This window comes from Eulemur rufifrons, chromosome 7 (assembly GCF_041146395.1).
Source record: "Eulemur rufifrons isolate Redbay chromosome 7, OSU_ERuf_1, whole genome shotgun sequence".
Lineage (NCBI taxonomy): Eukaryota > Metazoa > Chordata > Mammalia > Primates > Lemuridae > Eulemur > Eulemur rufifrons.
Window position 1 is genome coordinate 220653820 of NC_090989.1, and position 18701 is coordinate 220672520.

The following is an 18701-nucleotide window of genomic DNA, read 5'->3' on the forward strand; positions in this document are numbered from 1 at the left end:
CTCACTCTAGCCTGGGCAACAGAGCGAGACTCTGTCAAAAAAAAAAAAAAAATCACATCCTTGAGAAATTTATCATGTATTATTGCACTCTATAAAAATGTTGTTCTATTATTAAGAAATATAAATATATTTAGCCAGTAAACATTGGTCAAGAACCTTCTATATATCAGGCATTGTGCTAAACATTAAAAAGACACCAATCCTGTTTTTCCAGGGCTCCCAGGAAGTCCAAAGGGCTCAGATAAAATGATGATAATATTTATCTTTAACATTATTTTTTACCTTTTCAAAAAGTTTTAGGCTAAAGAAAGGAACAAATTGCTAAAGCTATTATTTTCTCTATTTACAAGTACGATGCATCTTTTTAAGTACCTTGTTCCAAACCTGAAAAAAAAAAAAAAAACTATCTGCGATTCTACAGCAGCTCAACTGATTTCAGTGCTAGGTGAAGAGAGAAAAGATGCTACAGTTTATTAACTGTTGGGATCAAGTACAGTGGCAAGTATTTAATGGGCTCCCCAGCACTGACGAGTGAAAAATGGATGATAACCTCGCTGCAAAGGGTAATAGAAGACTGACCTTGGGCTAAGAAAAATGTGTTCTGTAGACTCGCGGCTGCAATGTAGAGCCCACTAGTCCCCCCTTCTCACTTTATGCTTCAGTAACAAGCACTTACCTGCTCTGAGTTCCTTTAATATAATGTGCAGTTTCAGGCCTCTGGGCATTTTCTCATCTCCTGTCCTTATCCTGAAACAAGTACAGCTGATCCTTGAACAACATGGGCTTGAACTGCACAGGTCCACTTATACGCAGATTTTTTTTTTTTTCTCAATAAAAGCTACACCAAGTGTCCCTGCCTCTCCTGCCTCCCCTTCCACTTCCTTCCACTTCTTCTGCCTCTGCCACCCCTGAGACAGCAAGACCAACCCCTCCTCTCCCTCCTCCTCCTCAGCCTCCTCAACATAGCCACAACAAGGATGAAGAACTTTATGCTGATCCACTTCTCCTTAATCAATAGGAAATGTATTTTCTCTTCCTTATGATTTTCTTAATAACATTTGCTTTTCTCTAGCTTACTTTATCGTAAGACTGCAGTATATAATACATATAACATACAAAATATGTGTTAATCGACTGTTTATGTTATTGATAAGGCTTCTGGTCAACAGTAACTATTGGTAGTTAAGTTTTGGGGGAGTCAGGAGTTACACTTGGATTTTCAACTGTGCTGGGGTTGGCACCCCTACCCGCTGAGTTGTTCTAGGGTCAACTGTAATACTCTATTACTCCTCACTCTTGCCACCTTCTTCCTCCTCATCATCACTTCTCCTTCATCTTTCCCGCAGGCTAACTGCATCAGCTCATTTCCTCCTGGAAGTCTTTCCTAATTTCCTTCTACCCCTCCACCCCTCAAGTCTTTGTGAGCTGCCCCATTCCTGCACTTTGGCCAAGTGTGTGTTGCCATGGCATTAACATGGTGTAGGACACACTTATGTTATATCCTTTTATCTATTTCTTCCACTAGCCTAGTGGTTCCCAACTGGAGGCAGTTTGGGTCCCTCAGGGAACGTTTGGCAATATCTGCATACACTTTTAATTATCACTTCTGGTGGGAGGGTGCTACTGTATCTACTGGGTAGAAGCCAGGGATTTGCTAAACATCCTGCAATGCACAGAACAACCCCTCACAACAAAGGATTATCAGGCCCCAAATGCCAATAGTGCGGAGGCTGAGAAACTGCGATAGACTGAATTCCTTTCAAGCAGGACCTGTTCAGCCCTGTTCCACCAGCTCCAAGCACAGTGCCCAGTGCTGAGTCAGTAGGAATCCAAACAACTTTTAAATTAAATTAAATTAAACCTGAAAATTTAGCTGAAGAAAATCTTACTACAACTCTGTGATATAACTAATAAGCAATTTGAGCATGAACAGCAATTCAAAGGAAAATCAGTATTCAGAGGTAAAGGTAAATCCCGCCCCTCCAGCTTTCCCTGACACTTCCTCCTGTCTAACTGTCGCTATACTTCTTCCCTTTTCTCTTTTTCATCTTGCATCTGTGTGCTCGCTTCCCCACTTGACGGTCATGTCTGTTTGAATTCCACCCTAAAGTACGAATCTAAACACGGTAAAATAAATTGCCCCACATTTGTTTATTTTAGGCACTCGTTCCACCTAATTTTAACATTTATATATATCAATTACTGGGTGACATGCTGTGCACTGCAAGAAAAACAAAGATGAATAAGGAACTGGGCTTATCCTAACCAGGGCAGCAGAGGAGTAGAAGACATATAGTTTCATTTCATGAATGTGATTGGGGAAACGTTTCATAGAGAAAGCCTCTGATTCAGGTCTTCACACGTGTTTCATAAAGAGAATTAAACACAGCACACACAGGTAAGCACGTTATCTTTCCTTATCTGGCATCTGACCAGCTTACTTATGTAAGTGCCACCCTTTAGAACAATGATTTTTGTAAGCTCTAGCTTAAGTGTCAACAAACTTGTTAAAACACTGATTGCCGCGTTCCACCCTCACAGTTTCTGATTCAGCAGGCCTTCCATAGAACCAGAAAATCCGCATTTCTGACAAACCCTCAGGTGCTGCTGGTGCTACTGCTGGTCTTCTGAATATATTTTGAGAACCTCCGCTTCAGGATAATCAGCCAGGTGACTCCTGGCCTGAGAAATGCATATCCTTCATTTGGCTAAAACGAAAAACTTCCCGTGTTCACAAAGAAAAGATGTGTGTTTCTGCAAGCAGGAGAGGAGACTTATATGCCAGTCTATTCCTATAACTAAGAAAGGGCTCAGTTTTCAAAGGTAAGTTAATTGTAAGGCTCACTTCATTATACCAGTGTCGTTGGGGAACATAATTATTTATTGGAAATATATCATAATTAACATAGCCACTCATACCTACTGAATATTTTGGAAATGTACTCAAGTACACATAATAATGCCTCCTACGGAAAGTATAGTATTGTCCTTTTCTGGATCCAAAGACAATAATTAATTTTTTTAAGCTCCCTTCACTACAGAATGTGGTCAAAGAAGGGGAAACTGAAGAAATATTTCCAGTGAGAACATGAGCTAATAATGGGTAACTTTAAGAAAGCCTGGACAGATATTTTTACTTTAGTTCTTTTTGTTTTGTTTTGTTTTTTGTTTTTGTTTTTAAAGCCTACAGTATCCGATATTCCCAGGCAGTCTCCCATCCAAGTTCCAACCCCGCTTAGCTTCCCAGATGAGATGAGAACAGGCACATTCAGGGTGGTATGGCCATAGACTGGTTGGTTAGTTTTTGGAGGGGGTTTTTTTTTTTTTTTTTTTTTTTTTTTTGCCATTACTAAAACAAAAGCAATACATAAAATAATGAAATAAAAAAATTGTTTTCTCAGGTGACTGCTGATAAAGGCAAAAGAAAAAAGAAAAAAAGAAATTGTTGGTGCCATTTGGCATCTTAAATTAGTAAAACCGAATACTACATAGTCAATTTCCTTTCTTCATCCCTTGGTCACTACAAACTTTTCAGAAGACCACTTCCCCTAAGTTACAGTAAGAAAATTAGAAACTCATATGCTTTATCGCAAATAGCTTGCATGCTGAGATGGCACTGTCTAAATGTGCCTGGTCCTTTCTGATTCTTACAACTCAAGAGTTCTAAATCCTGTCATCTCAGCTTACACCATGGTTTCAGGGACACAGAGATTTAAAAGTGGATGTTTGAAAGGCTCTCTGAATGTTGGCCTACTTTGCACGACTGAGGAGCTATTTTTCAAACCGTTTCTCTAATATACATGTTAACATATTTTGGACTCTTTCCAGAGTCATTCTGGCCAAAGGACATCTGAAGCACATCTGAGCTCTCACCATTCTAATAAAGAAAAGAATATGGTACCAAGGCAGGGGTTGCCTCCTCAGCTCTTTTATACCTATTCCAAAGTTTTACCGGAGAAACCTCCTCACATATTCATACTTATATATCAATCACTTAGATCTACAGAGTGATAACTGTGTGCTAAGTTTTGCATGTATTATTCCATTTAACTCTTAAAATCACCTTATGAGATAGATGTTAGTGTTATCCTCATTACAGGGATGAGGAAATAGAGGTTTGTAGGTGTTCAATGCCTTACCCAAGGTCACGCAGTGGGTGATTGGGGCAGGATCTGAACTCACATCTGACACCAGTGCCAGAGCTCTGAGCCAGTAAGCTAGACCAGCGTTCACCTTTTCCTACCTTTCTTCTCCTAACCCCCCGTTACTTCTTTTTTTCTAAGTATTCTCAATAAAAGTGACTTGCAATTTGCTGATATGGAATTGGAATTCTGTGTCCTACAATTTGTTAAAAAATAGTGCAGGGACGAAAGGAAGGAGGAAGATAGACAAACATGAACTCTGCCCCCAAATAATGAAAGACTCTGAACACACATATTAAGCAACTGAAATCCACATATCAGAACAATAAAACCAGTGCTGTAGGTGTTAGATAAATGTTTGTTGAACTAAATATGGAACCAAATGAATTCTGGAAGCATTAAGGGGGTCTAATTATGGACATGAACAGCATTAGATATAAAAAGAATCTGTTAAGAAAATATGGATATCTTATTTATGATCATGAACAGTAACTTCCCACACTACTTCCCATTATCTACAAGTTCCAAAGGTCTTGTGAAAACTGAATATTAAATAAAAGTGTCCAGCTTGAGAAAGCAGTTTATTACAGTGAGAACTGCCGTGATTCAATTAAATGTTTATTGAATGCCCACAATATGCAGGCACTGTACAATAGAAATTTTGAAGCCTTAATTTATTCACGATGTTGGTAAAAATTCCAGCACAGCTATTCCAACTGTGGTCAGTATAAAAACGGTAATCCATGCAACCACATTTTATAAGCTTATTTCTCTCTAAATCAGAAACATTCTGAATTAGAGCAGGAATTTGCAAATATAGGCTAATTTCCTTCAAGAATCCATTTATTTCTCCTATTTAGTGTTTTAAATTTAAAGCAAGCCATGTCTTCTTCAAAAACAGTCTTTAACATTGTTTCCCGAATTTAGTGTGTTTAAAAATATACTAAAACCAAGATGGGTTACGGATTCCCACATGTCACAGTAAACTCACTCGGATCTAGATTCTTCTTCCTATGGTGGAAAGCTCTAAAACCCTCTCTTTTTAAACAGTCCTCACTCTATTTGAAAGTTCAAGAGATCACATTTTATCACTGTAAGTAATGAAGCTCTGGATTCTACAGACAAGCCACATTTCTACTGCTTCAAAAATGATCTTAAAAGAGAGAGCCTATACACACCTTCTCAACTTCAAAACATTTTTATCTTGGCAAAAATCATTATAACAATATAGTCTAAGAACAGATTCCTGAAATGAAATCTAGTCTCCAACAGTCAACACTTATAATACTAAAGGGTTAAGATGATCATGCATCACGCAGTTGTGCTTAGGAGAAAGGGTGACAAAGAAGTGGGACAGAGGTGAGAAAAGAGGGTCCATCTATAGGGATGCCTGGTAGTGCTATTTTTTTTTAAACTCACGAATCTAAATATGTCACTTTTTACTTAAAACACTTCAATGGTTTCTCACCACCTTCAACATAAAATCCAATGCCTTACCATAATAAAATCCAATGCCTTACCATAACTCTCAACAACCTGGTGCTCACCTCTCCAAGTCCATTCCCCAGCACTGTCCAAAATGTTCCCTCAATTTTTGTCAGACTAGCTTTCTTATGGCTCTCTGAATAGCCCATGGGAAAACCTGCAAGAACTTCCACCCAGTGAATAAAAATCTGTTTTATGTTTCCTCACTTTTACACAGTTTTGCCTAATTGCAATGGTCTTTTTTACCTAACCCACCTTCAAAACCCAGGCCTTCCTCTGAGAAGTTGTCCTGAATCACTCTCCCCGAAGCTGTTACAGACTCTTTCCTCTGTGTCACACAGAATTGCCATTATATTATTTATTGCACTCATTATCTATTTCTCTTTTAACTTGGAGGATCCATCATGTCATAGTCTGTGTCTTAATTATCTTTTTTTTATTATTATTATTGGCAGGTGGAAGTAAGACATCTTAGTTATCTTTCTATCTTAGGCCCTAGCACATTTTGGGCATATAGTAGATGTTTGATAAATCTTCAGTTGATGTTATTGAATCCTATGTAGACATAAGATGTACATTTGAAAATCATTCCTGTATTTTAATAGTTATCATTCTTATTTAAAAAAAGATCTCTCTACAATATCTGTATATATTTTCCCTCCATTGAATCTTCCCTCACATCAAAACTCCTTGCTTTTCTAATGGGTATATCCGACTGGCTTCATTGTCCAGCACCACGATGGTTAGCAAAAGAACCCCATCCATGGAAACAGCACAACTTGCTTATTTTCTTTTGTTTTTATAGATTTAGGGGGTACAAGTTGAATTTCATTACACATATGTGTTGTATAGTGGTGAAGTTGGGCTTTTGTACCCATCACTCAAATAGTCTAGTTCATTGTACCCCACAGGCAATTTTTCATCCCACCCTCCCCCTTTTGCGCCTCCAATGTCCATTATACCACTCTGTGTCCTTGTGTGGCCATAGTTTAGCTCCCCCTTATAAGTGTCGTCTCAGCTCTTAAGAAGTAAAGCCATCTAAAAGTTACAGGATCAGCTAAGTGTGTGCGTGTGTGTGTGTGTGTGTGTGTGTGTGTTTGCATACAACTACTATTTGGAAAGGAGGCACGCACTGAAAGTTATGTTTGAGTCGTGTCATGGATCAAGACCTGTCCCACAAAGGTGATCACAAAACTACCAATAAAATGATAATAAATAATATTTACCCAAATGTCTACTGACTTCATTATCTTGTGTGTACAAATGTCACGTTTTCAGTTAAACTTAGACTTGCTCTTGAAGGAATTCCAGTTCCAATGTCTCTTCCTCTCTGAGTTGCCCAGTGTGTCAGAATTGCTAAGGAAGGTCTTACAAACCATTCCTGGTCACTGTGCACCGACACCTACCTGGGTACTGCTGTTAGCCAGGCCAGAACTATGCAGACCGTGTTTTTGTGTCACCTCAAGAGCGCTCACAGACAATAATGCTCACAGAGAGAGACAAGTGGAACAATGTGCCCGTGTGTTGTGTCCTCCATGGTGACTCTCTGAAACAGCGTGTAGCTTGGGGAGAAGGCCAAACACAGCAGGGATCTGGGGTTGCAAAGACAACGAGACAACATTTTTTTCTTTCTCCTTGGAGTGACACAAGGGTGAATCATCGGGGCTGATTTCAAGAATCAGCTGTGGCACTTTAATATCTTTCACTCTCGCAGAACCTCTGACCTTTGTCCCATACCTGAATCACATTTGTTCAGCTGAACATTTCCTTATGGTGAATTCCGTATCAAGGACTCAGAATTTATAAAATGTGTCGCTTGTGCTTCTACCTCCAACATATACACACCCCGACCTCAAATCCAAAACACATACCTGCATACATTTGAACCCCAATTATGAACTACACGTAAGTTGTTTACTTTTTTCTTTTCAGGAAGTTTCTCAACATCCTCTTGGAATCAGTGATTAGAAAGATATACTCCTAGGGGAGTGGAGTGACATCTAGCCCCATGTCACCAAAGAATCTAAAATGTAGCCTTGAATCAGAAAGGATTATTCCTTTTATGATAGCAACTATCATTATAAGATATATTTTAATTATTGGCATTTACACCTTTGAGGAAATCCAGGATCATTCAGATAAAGATGATAGAATAACACTAAAAATTATGACCATTAGAAAAGACTGAATTTGAATTGGACAGTCATTGAAAAATTAAATGGTGGGGAAGTCATGAAATCAAATGCATTTGATTTTCTCTAGCGAAACACATTTCTCTTTTCTCTTACTTAGCAGATTTTAGTGACATAATACAATTATTACAGGAACCTCCTTTTTTAACGGACAGCCCTGATTTGAGCAAGTTCCTTCTGCAACTGTGCCACGTATAAACATTTACTGTGTTGCAACATACCCCATAAACTAAGGTTTTAATTCAAGAGCTAATTTTAATCCCAGTTACATCAATGAGATTTCATTGAAGATAAAAGTAGTTTGCTGACTTTTTATAAGTCAATAGAGTAGAAATAGAAAAGTATGTACAGTTCTCAAATCAGAGAGAGGCTATTTACCCCTCTGCTTTGAATTCTCTGATCTTACAATGTAACAATAGTTCTTCTTTGGACAAAGTATTGGGATAAAGGTCAAATAATTCAGATGAACAAATGGGAAAAAAAGCACTAAAGCAATTTCCTAGCTAGTATATCTAAAATGTTATTCATTATACAGTCTGAGTATCTACAATGATTGAATTTACTAAATCATTTATTTTGAGTGGTTTCACTTTGACATTATAGGTCAGATCAAAATGACACACAAGAGCAATAGAAGACCAGTTGCCCAAAGTGCATGTGTATTTATCTTCCTTCTCTAAATGCTCCTAAATATTACAGTTGTAGGGGTACAACTGGTTGAAGTTTTTTTTTTTTTTTTTTTTTTTCTGGAGACAGAGTCTCACTCTGTCACCCTAGCCTAGAGTGCAGTGGCATCATCATGGCCCACTGCAACCTCAAACTCCTGGGCTCAAGCAATTCTCCTGCTTCAGCCTGCTGAGTGGTTGGGACTACAGGCATGTGCCACCAAGCCTGGCTAATTTTTTGTATTTATAATAGAGACAGGTCTCACTCTTGCTCCGGCTGGTCTCAAACTCCTTAGCTCAAGCCATCCTCCTGCCTCACCCTCCCAGAGTGCCAGGATTATAGGCATGAGCCACCCCACCTGACCTTATTTCTTTGTTTGTTTTCACCTTCTCTGACCTGCAAAATGGCGCTTAAGGGAGCCTCTCAGGTAAAAAAAAAAAAAAAAGAAAAGCAAGTATCTACTCATCCTGAGAGAAGAGCATCAGCCTTTGATTTTATTCCAATAGCTGAGTAAACTAGCCTACATCCTGATAAGCAGAGGTTTTCCTTGGGATGCAGGTGGCCCAATTTGCATAAAGATCCCAATCCCTGAATCCTGGACAATATTCAAAGTGAAAAGTTCTAATCACGGAAAATAAAGTAAGAAGTCAGGGGTGTCTTTGAGGACAGGTGAGGCAGGGCCCACACCAGTGCTGACATGTTTATGAGGGAGGACTGGTTTGAACAGATGACTAATGCTGGAAGTTCCCCCAACCGAGGCATCTTAGCAAAGGTATAAAAGCATGAACTAAAATGTGTTGTTCCCTTGGGACCCAACACATAGCCTGGTAAAAGACCCAGACCTACCAGACCATTGTAGTAGCAGTGTAGCATCTATCACGCTGTGCAGGACCTATCTTCACTCATAATATCAAGTTGCAGCAAGAAGCAATAACAGGAGTAGACCGATCAGCCCTAACACCACCGTAGCCATCACCATCTCCATCTTTGAACTGGGAGTTTTAGATTGATGGGGGAAGGGAGTCACAAGAAGAAATACTAGAATTCCTGCTAGTGTATCTTATGGTGACTAGAATGGCCAATCAAAATAATAAAACAAGATACGAACATCATTATACCCAAATTTTATGTATCGGGACCTACTGTTTATACAATTATTTCCATATAATCTGTAATTTTTCATCTTTTTTTCCCTTTTGTACAGGCCAATTGGATCATTTATGTTAATATTAAACAAATAACTGCATAATTATGAGGGAAAAATTTATGAAGTTCTAAATACAAAATGGGAAACCCTCATTTGCTAGAATTAACTTTTTAATGCTTCTGAGTAGAGATAATTGGCAATTGGCAAATCTGCAAAGAAAACTGACTTATTTTGATGGGAAAAAAGTTTTTTGCTAAAAAAACGGAGGCAATTGCAAAACCATAGAGACAAATGGACTTTATTAGTTAACATTCTGTATTTTAAAAGCCTCTCTCTGACTCTGCAGGTAAGTCTAAATTTGTGACTATACACAGGAAAGCTTAAGTACTCACACATAAGGTCAAGTGCTTAGATGGTCATGGCTTGTAAAAGAGCCACATTTACATTACAATTCAGAATATAAATACCTGCTCAGATAAACTTTTTCTTTTCAAAACATTAGGGGAGTACAAATATTTTTGCTAATAGATACCTTTTATAGTGCTTAAGTCGGGGCTTTTAGTGTGCCCATCACCCATAGTGTTCATTGTACCAGATAGCTAAAGTTTCTACCCTCTCCCCTCCTTCCCTCCTCCCCACTTCTTGTGATCTTTCCAGTGATCTTTCCAGTGATCTTTACATTTCTTTGTGCCCATGTATGACCATCAATTAGCTCCTAATTATTAGAAAGTACATTTGACATTTGTTTTTCCATTCCTGAGATATTTCACTTAAGATTAACGGTCTCCAGTTCCATCCAAGTTGCTGCAAAAGACATTATTTCATTCCTTTTTATAGCTAAGTAGTACAAACAAATCAGCAAGAAAACAACAAACAACCCCATTAAAAGTGGGCAAAAAACATGAACAGAAGTTTTACAAAAGAAGATAGACAAATGGCCAAGAAGCATATAAAGAAATGCTCAACATCACTAATCATGAGGGAAATATAAATTAAAACCACAGTGAGAGATCACCTCTCCCCTGTGAGAATGGCCATTATTAAAAAGTCAGAAAACAATAGAAGCTGGCATGGATGCAGAGAGAAAGGAATGCTTATATACTGTTGGTGGGATTGCAAGTTAATACAACCTCTGTGGAAAATAGTATGGAGATTCCTCAAAGAAATATTAATAAATGTGGATTTACCATTCGTTCCAGCAATCCCACTACTGGGTATCTACCCAAAGGAAAAGAAGTCATTTGATTAAAAAGACATCTGCACTTGAATGTTTATCATAGCACAATTCACCATTGCAAAGATGTGGGATCAACATAAGTGCCCATCAGTTCATGAGTGGATTAAGAAAATGTGGTGTGTATATACATATATATGTATATATATGCATGTACACACACACACACACACACACACCCCCCATGGAGTACTACTCAGCCATAAAAAGGAATGGTCAAATAAACTTTTTTTTTCTTTCTGAAGAGCCATTGCATCCCACAGATAAACTTTTAATTAAACTTTTGTAATGTTTGACTTTTCCTTGCCAGGTAAATAAAATCCAGCCACTAACCAACCAAGCAGAAAACCTGGGAGCTGGGACAGCACATAGAAAAACAAAAATAACTTGTCCAAAGGCTTTTCCTCTCTTAACGAGGCCAGGAAATTGTAGGGTGGGTGAATTTGGTTATGAATCACCACAAACACAGACTCAACCCATGTAAGAAGACACAAATACATATATACACAAAATCCTCAAAGACATCAGGCATTAAATGTCTAGGTTTTTTTTTTTTTTTTTAAATATATCAGTTTAAAAATTGGCTCCATAGAAATGACAAACAAATTCTAATTAGTGGCTAGGGCCTCTATTTTATGACTCAGACTTTGTGTTCTGGTTAGAGGAGTAGAAGGAGAGCAAAACATCTTAGTTTATTTAGTTTCTCTCCAAACCTGCTTATCACCTAAGATTACTATGAAGGTTGAAGTTATGAGATGGTTGAGTTCTTTCTATTTTAGGGAGTGAAGATATACTTTATCTGTTTTATATTAAATTTCCTTTCCAGGGACCAACCATTAATGCATTTCTTGTTTTTTTAGAGATTATTTTTTTAAATCTACCTGGATCATTCAATGTCTTTTCTTGCTTGGGGGATGACTTGGGAAAATCTATTTCAAGCAGATCATGAACTACAGGATAAAGAAAATGCAGTTAGTCCGTTCAAAGTCCTTCAGTCCACTGCATTTTATTGTGTGTTATAAATGTCACATATTCAAGTTGGACTCCTCTGTCCCACCTCACTCCCACACCTATCTGAAAGATAAAAATATGCTATCTTTGTCTACTCAGACTTTCAGAGAGTAACAGTTTTGAAAGTAGTTTTGAAAATCTTCCAGTACAATTAATCTAACCCATGACATCATTTAACTGCGGTGACTCACTTTTGTGTAGTACTCCAGATATTACAATATTTTCTTATTCAGACTTACACAGCCCAATGAGATAGATAGAGAAGGAATTGCTACTATTGCTGTTACACAAAAATGGAGAAAATTGTGCCCCTCGGAGGCCAGGTGATGTCTAAGTCCAGCTGGCTAGTAAGTGGAGGGGTTAGTTCATTTGCTTTGACTCTACTTACCTTTTTCCAACTACTTCTTGTGTGACTTTCTACTTACTATGTTTCTAACAGACTCAACATTTATGTTTTTCTCATAGAACATAAGTCAGATAGTGATGCACAAAACAGAAGAGAGCATTTAGAGAATTCTCTAGATAGGTTGGCTTAGATATAATTACCCATTTAAATCTCTATGAAGGTTGCACATAAGGCTTTACATGAAATATCGTACATATCTCACAGCTAAAACTCAAGGATCAATTAATATTCAGATAAGGAAAAGTTAGTAGCCCAAGAAACTGTTCTTGGATTCTATGGTGAAAGCCTATCAGTTTGTGTCAAGATAAAAACTCCTACCTTTATGGAGCCAGGTGCAGAGCCTCACGCCTGTAATCCCAGCATTATGGGAGGCCAAGGTGGGAGGATCACTTGAGGCTAGGAGTTCAAGATCAGCCTGGGCAACACAGTGAGACCCTGTCTCTACGAAAAAAATTTTAAAAATTAGCCAAGCCTGGTGGTGCCCACCTGTAGTCCCAGCTACTCAGGAGGCTGAGACAGGAGGATCACTTAAGCCCAGGAGTTAGAGGTTATGCTGAGCTATGACTGTGCCACTGCACTTCAGCCTGTGGGACAGAGAGAAAACCTATCTCTAAATAAATAAATAAATAAAATAAGAAAAAAGAAAACCCTCTTACCTTTATTGACGGCATTAGTGCCCAAGAGTAATTGAAAATATGCTTATAATTCTACAGATATTTTAGATTTTACATGTTTTTGCATTTTGTGAGCTCTGTAAAGCCTAAGCCCAGGTCTTATTTGCCTTTATATTAGTGCAGATAAGCACAGTGCATTGAGCATCACAAACATTCAGTAAATATTTGGGTTTTGTTATGTGCTCAATAGATCCCTATGAGCCGCCACAGGTTGCAATTTAAGCAGACGAGTAGACGTGTCTTTCAACAACACTCTAAACAGACTTCACTGTTGTTCTTGATATATACACAGACACAATGTAGGCTTTAGCAGAGTCACTAGTAAAGGTTATGTTTGTAATCCTATTTCTAACTATAGCAATAAAGTGAGTCTTTAACTAATCAGTCATTATAACTCAATAATGAACCTTTGTGCTTTTTTGTGTGAGAAAGAGACAGAAAGAGAGGGAGAGAGAAACTAGTAATAGACATATGGGCATTTCTGTATTATTCCCTAAGATAGCATGTCCTTCCTTCATTTTTTTCTACAAAACAATTCTCAGCCAAATATGTTTATTTTAACTTAAGATAAAAAAGAAAACTCATATTATATATTTAAATATACTTATAATATAGTATACATATTACGTTATAAAATATGTTTTCACATATTTATGTATTACATAATATATTTTAAATTATCATATAGCACATATACATGCATATATATCCATATGTATGCATATGTGCATATATATATATTTTTTTTTCGATTTTCCAAAAGAAATATAAAAGGCGCCTATTCAGGGAATCTATTTATTACTATTTCCTTTTTATCGCAAGTCCCATACACATGTACAGACATTAGGGCAATGTATATAAATCCTGAAAAGATCAAGTAGTATCCCTCAGAAAACATTTTATCAATTAGAATGTTTCAGTCAAAAGCATCAGAAATCAATGCTGGCTAAGAAAAGGGAGTTTTGTTATGAAGGTCTCCAATAGCATACAGAATCTATACGTAGGCTGGAGAACCAAATTCGGCACCAAAACAACCCAGGAACTAAGACCACTGGAGTTACCTGAGCTTCCTTTTAGGCTGCTGCTGCTGGAATGAATAAATGACCCTCAGCCTTTGCTGCGGTTTTGTCCACAAGTCACAAGTTCATGTCACTCATGTTCAGAGACAGAGAACCCAATGGGTTTAGCTTTAGCCATATGTTCACACTTTAAGTTTAGGGTTGGGGCAATTATACAGCATCAACCAAATAATCTCAGATTGAGGGATGGGAGGATCCCCAAATGAAAGTGAAGAATACTCCTGGAATTGGATTGCATGCTCCTGGGTGGCCATGACCCCTCATCCCCTTTTGGTGGCCCTGCATGTCCTTTCTATGTATGTGTCGCCTTCTAGAAAGCCCCCATATAACATAACGTAACTCTCTTGCTGAACACACACTCACCACTTCCCCAAAAGAAGGTAATCTAAATTCCTATTGCTTCTTGCACTTGTTTCCAACTTGAGGATTTCTTGTGAGACTCCATTTCTCCTCTGGTTTCATTATGATTTTACCTTATTGTACAGGAAGTTATGGATAAAATAAGTATGGTTGAATTGTGTCCACTCAAAAATTCATATATCGAAATTCTAACCCCTAGTAATTCAGGATGTGACCTTATTTGAAGATAGGGTCTTTACAGAAGTAATCAAGTGAGTTCATTAGAGTGGGCCCCAATTCAATGTGACTGCTGTCCTTGTAAAAGGGGGAAATTTGGACCCAGAGACACACACATAGTGGTACATCGATGTGAAGAGATAAAGGGAGAAATGGCCATCTGCAAGCCACGATAAGAGGCCTTGAACAGATCCTTTCATTACAGTCCTCAGAAGAAACCAACTCTTCAACATCTTGATGTTGGACTTTCAGCCTCCTGAACTGTGAAACAATAAATTTCTGTTTAAGCCACTTCATTTGTGGTACTTTGCTATGACAACCCTAGCAAACTAATATACCATAGAATATTTTTCACATGATAATGGAGGGGGGAGGAAAATAACTGAAAGTATACATATATGTTTATAAAGAAATATACAGCTGTACGTTACCGCAAAGGAGGTGAATAAAGTAGAATATAGTCTCTGTATTCACTAAAAGGTACTTTTAGGGATTCTCCAAGGAGACAATTTCCTTGGAGTTTATTAATTTCTTGCAGATTTCAGGTATAGCAATGTCTTGAGAGAGAGCGACTTCTTGTTATGAATTGGGCCTTGTCTGTGGTGTTCGCCATAGGAATGTAGTCTCCTTAGGCTACAAACTATAAGCCTATTCCTTCCAAATTTATCCAGATAGATTAGTTCTTTGGTTTGCTTCTGTCTATACACAGTTACGTGCATCATGTGTATGTAACCTCATTGAGCAGAAACTTCAATTTAAAATATTAAATATTTTATCCCAAGAGCTCCTCACCTTCATTAACCCCTTGGCAAACATGAAATCAGGGTGAATCCAGGAGTCCAAGAGGAGAGCCATGTTTGCTACTTCTCTATCTTAGTTGCTATTTCTGTAATGCCAATTATCATTGTGATTAATAACATTTATTTTAAAATTGGGCTCTGATTTTGCATGGCAGTTTTTGGAAATTACATAATTAAGCCTGCAAACATTACTGATAGTTATTTAATTAGTTATTCCCTCTCTCTGAAGACATTTGATTTTTTTCTTGGAACTTGTAAATAATAAATTAGCATCAAGTATATACCTAAGGTTTTGAGCAACATGCTTGTTTAAGTAAATGAATGAATAAGTAGAAGGCTCCTAGGAACATATTTTGTATTTGACAAATACACATAAAATTCTTTTCTGCCCTTGGGTAACTAAGCACCTAATGTGACAGACTCGATTTTTTTTTCTGCTTGTAATCATCAGAGAAAAACAGTGTGCAAGGAACCTACAGGAAACAAATCAAGCAGTGCACTCTTCCCCACTATAATTCCACAATGACCTTCTTTCCCCCAAGCTTCTTTGTGACTCATGTCCCCAATCTATGCACGTGTGCACACACACACACACACACACACACGCCTACAAGTAGTCAAAATTGCCTTGTTGTCCAGAAACAATGCAGGGTACTGTTAGTCTGAAAAAATCAATAAGAAACTGTTTAGGGAGCTACTACATCCAAGACATTGTTCTAGACATAGGAGGTTACATACAGCCCTGTTCACAGCAAGAGCAGTGGCATAGTAGGTGCCACAGGCTCTCCTGGATCAATAGTCCCAGTGTTCCCTATTTGGAGAAAGAGTCAACCTCATGTTTTTTGCTGAAGAAACTCTACCCCAGTAGTATTTCTATACATAAAGTTCTAATTCCACTATCAGCAAGAAGGAATGTAACCGTTTTACAGGTAGAAATGACGTCAGTTCATGTGTACGCTGTTACGGGGGTGGGTTCATGGAAAGATCCTGGAATGAAGTCAGATGCTATTTGTTTGACTTCATGTCTGATATACCTGGGAGACCATAGACAAGCTCCTCCACTTCACCAAGCCTGAGTTTCCTCCTCTCTGTAAGAAAGCATTAAACTAACAGAATGAGAAATATTTCTAGCTGTGGAGTCAGACAGATCTGGGTTCTAGCCTTGGTTCTGCCACTTGCTAGCTGGATATTCTTGGACTAAGTATTTAACCTCTCTGAGCCTTAGTTTCTTCATTTTAAAATAGAGATAAAACTAAAAGCACTCTCTTCAAAGTATCTTCCAAGGAGAAAGGCACTATTATTGTGAGCATTAAGCATAATAAATCTACATATAACACTTAGTACAGTGCCCAGCTCAGAGTCAACAGTACAGCTATCACTTCAACTCCCACTCCCACCATACTACCTCCTTACTACATTACTACTACCTTACTACACTTCCACCACTGCTTTACTTCACTATTACTACTACTTTAACACACTACTACTACTTTACTATATTTCTACTACTCTTACTGTACGTGAACTACTACCTGCTACACTACTCCTATTGCCTTATGGCATTAGTACTACCATGCCACCCTACTACTGCCTTACTACATTTCTCCCACTACTGTCTTATCAAACTTCCACTGCTATTATACCTTACTACATTACTACCACCTTATTCACTACTACTGTTACTACAGTACTACCTACTGCAACCACTATGCTACATACTCGGTGTATTAGTTTCTAGGGCTGTCATAAAAAAAATACCATAAACTGGGTGCCTTAAACAACAGAAAATTTATTTTCTCACAGTTCTGAAGGCTGGAAGTTCAAAATCAAGGTTTCAGTGAGTTTGGTTTTTTTCTCCCCTCTCCTTGGCTTGCAGGTGACTGCCTTCTTACTGTGTCCTCACATGAGGTATTAGTCAGGGTTCTCCAGAAAAACAGAACCCATAAAATGAGCATATATATGGAAAGAGATTTATTTTAAGACATTGGCTCCTGTGATTGTGGAGGCTTGGCAAGTTCAAAATCTGACAGTGAAGGATAGCAAGCTGGAGACTCCGGAGAGTGGCAGTTCGAGTCCAAAGGCAGTCTGCTGGTGAACCAAGAACAGCCAGTGCTGCCTATAAAACCCGAAGGCAGTTGGCTGGCAGAATCCCTTCCTGCCTGGGGGAGGTCAGCCTGTTTTTCTATTCAGGCCTTCAACTGATTAGATGGGGCCTGCCACCCACATTACAAGCACATTCTGCTTTACTTAAAATTTATCTATTTAAATGTAAATCACCTCCAAAAACACCCAAACAGAAACACCCAGAATAATGTTTGACCAAATGTCTGGGCATGGCTCAGTCAAATTGACACATAAAATTAACCATCACACATGGTATTTCCTCTGTGCCCATGCATCCTGGTGTCTCTCTGTGTTCAAACTTTCTCTTTTGATAAGGACACCAGTCAGATTGGATTAGAGTCCACACTAGTGGCCTCATTTTAACTTAATCCCCTTTTAAAGGCCTTATCTCCAAATACAGTCACATTCTGAGGTATATTAGAGCTTCAATATTATGGATTTCAGTAGTACACAATGCAGCCCATAATAGTGTGATTTCTACTACACTTTACTACCACTACAATCCTGCTTCTACTACCATTGTACTACTACTACTACTACCATCCCCTTTCTGTTACTAATCCTTCCATAAAATTTCTTCCAGTTTTGATTTCCTGTATTTCTATAACATAGTTTGTATACAGATGGCACCAGGGAGCTCAGAGTTTCTACCAAGATTGAGGCAAGTTCAGCCAGAGTCAGTTCATGGAACACAATTTAGATAGTGATTGAAGAATATTTCAGGATACAGGAATTTTGGTCAGGAGGAAATGCCACACTACAAAGAAGCCAAAAGGATGGCCAAACCAAGATGGCCCACCCAAGAGGAGTGTCAATCTGTCAGTAGTTACTAGCAGGAGAATTACCCTGATCGTGGAGCCAAAACAGTTTTTGTTACACGTCATGGGATTTACCACTTGAGTGGCCGGTCTGGTTTTCCTCAACAGTGAGGACCTAAAGGAATGTTTACCTTTTATTCCTCCTCCAAGTATTAATTATATATTTTACTTATCAACTTTATAGTAATCCCTAGAAAATAATTGAGAAATATTGCCAATGAAGAACTAAATGGTGAATCAGAGTGGAAAAGACTCTAAATACACATATGCATTCATACCTCATTAGACATTAATAGGCCAGCAAATAATGGGTTTTCTCCACTTTATTTTGTGTTCCATGTGAATTA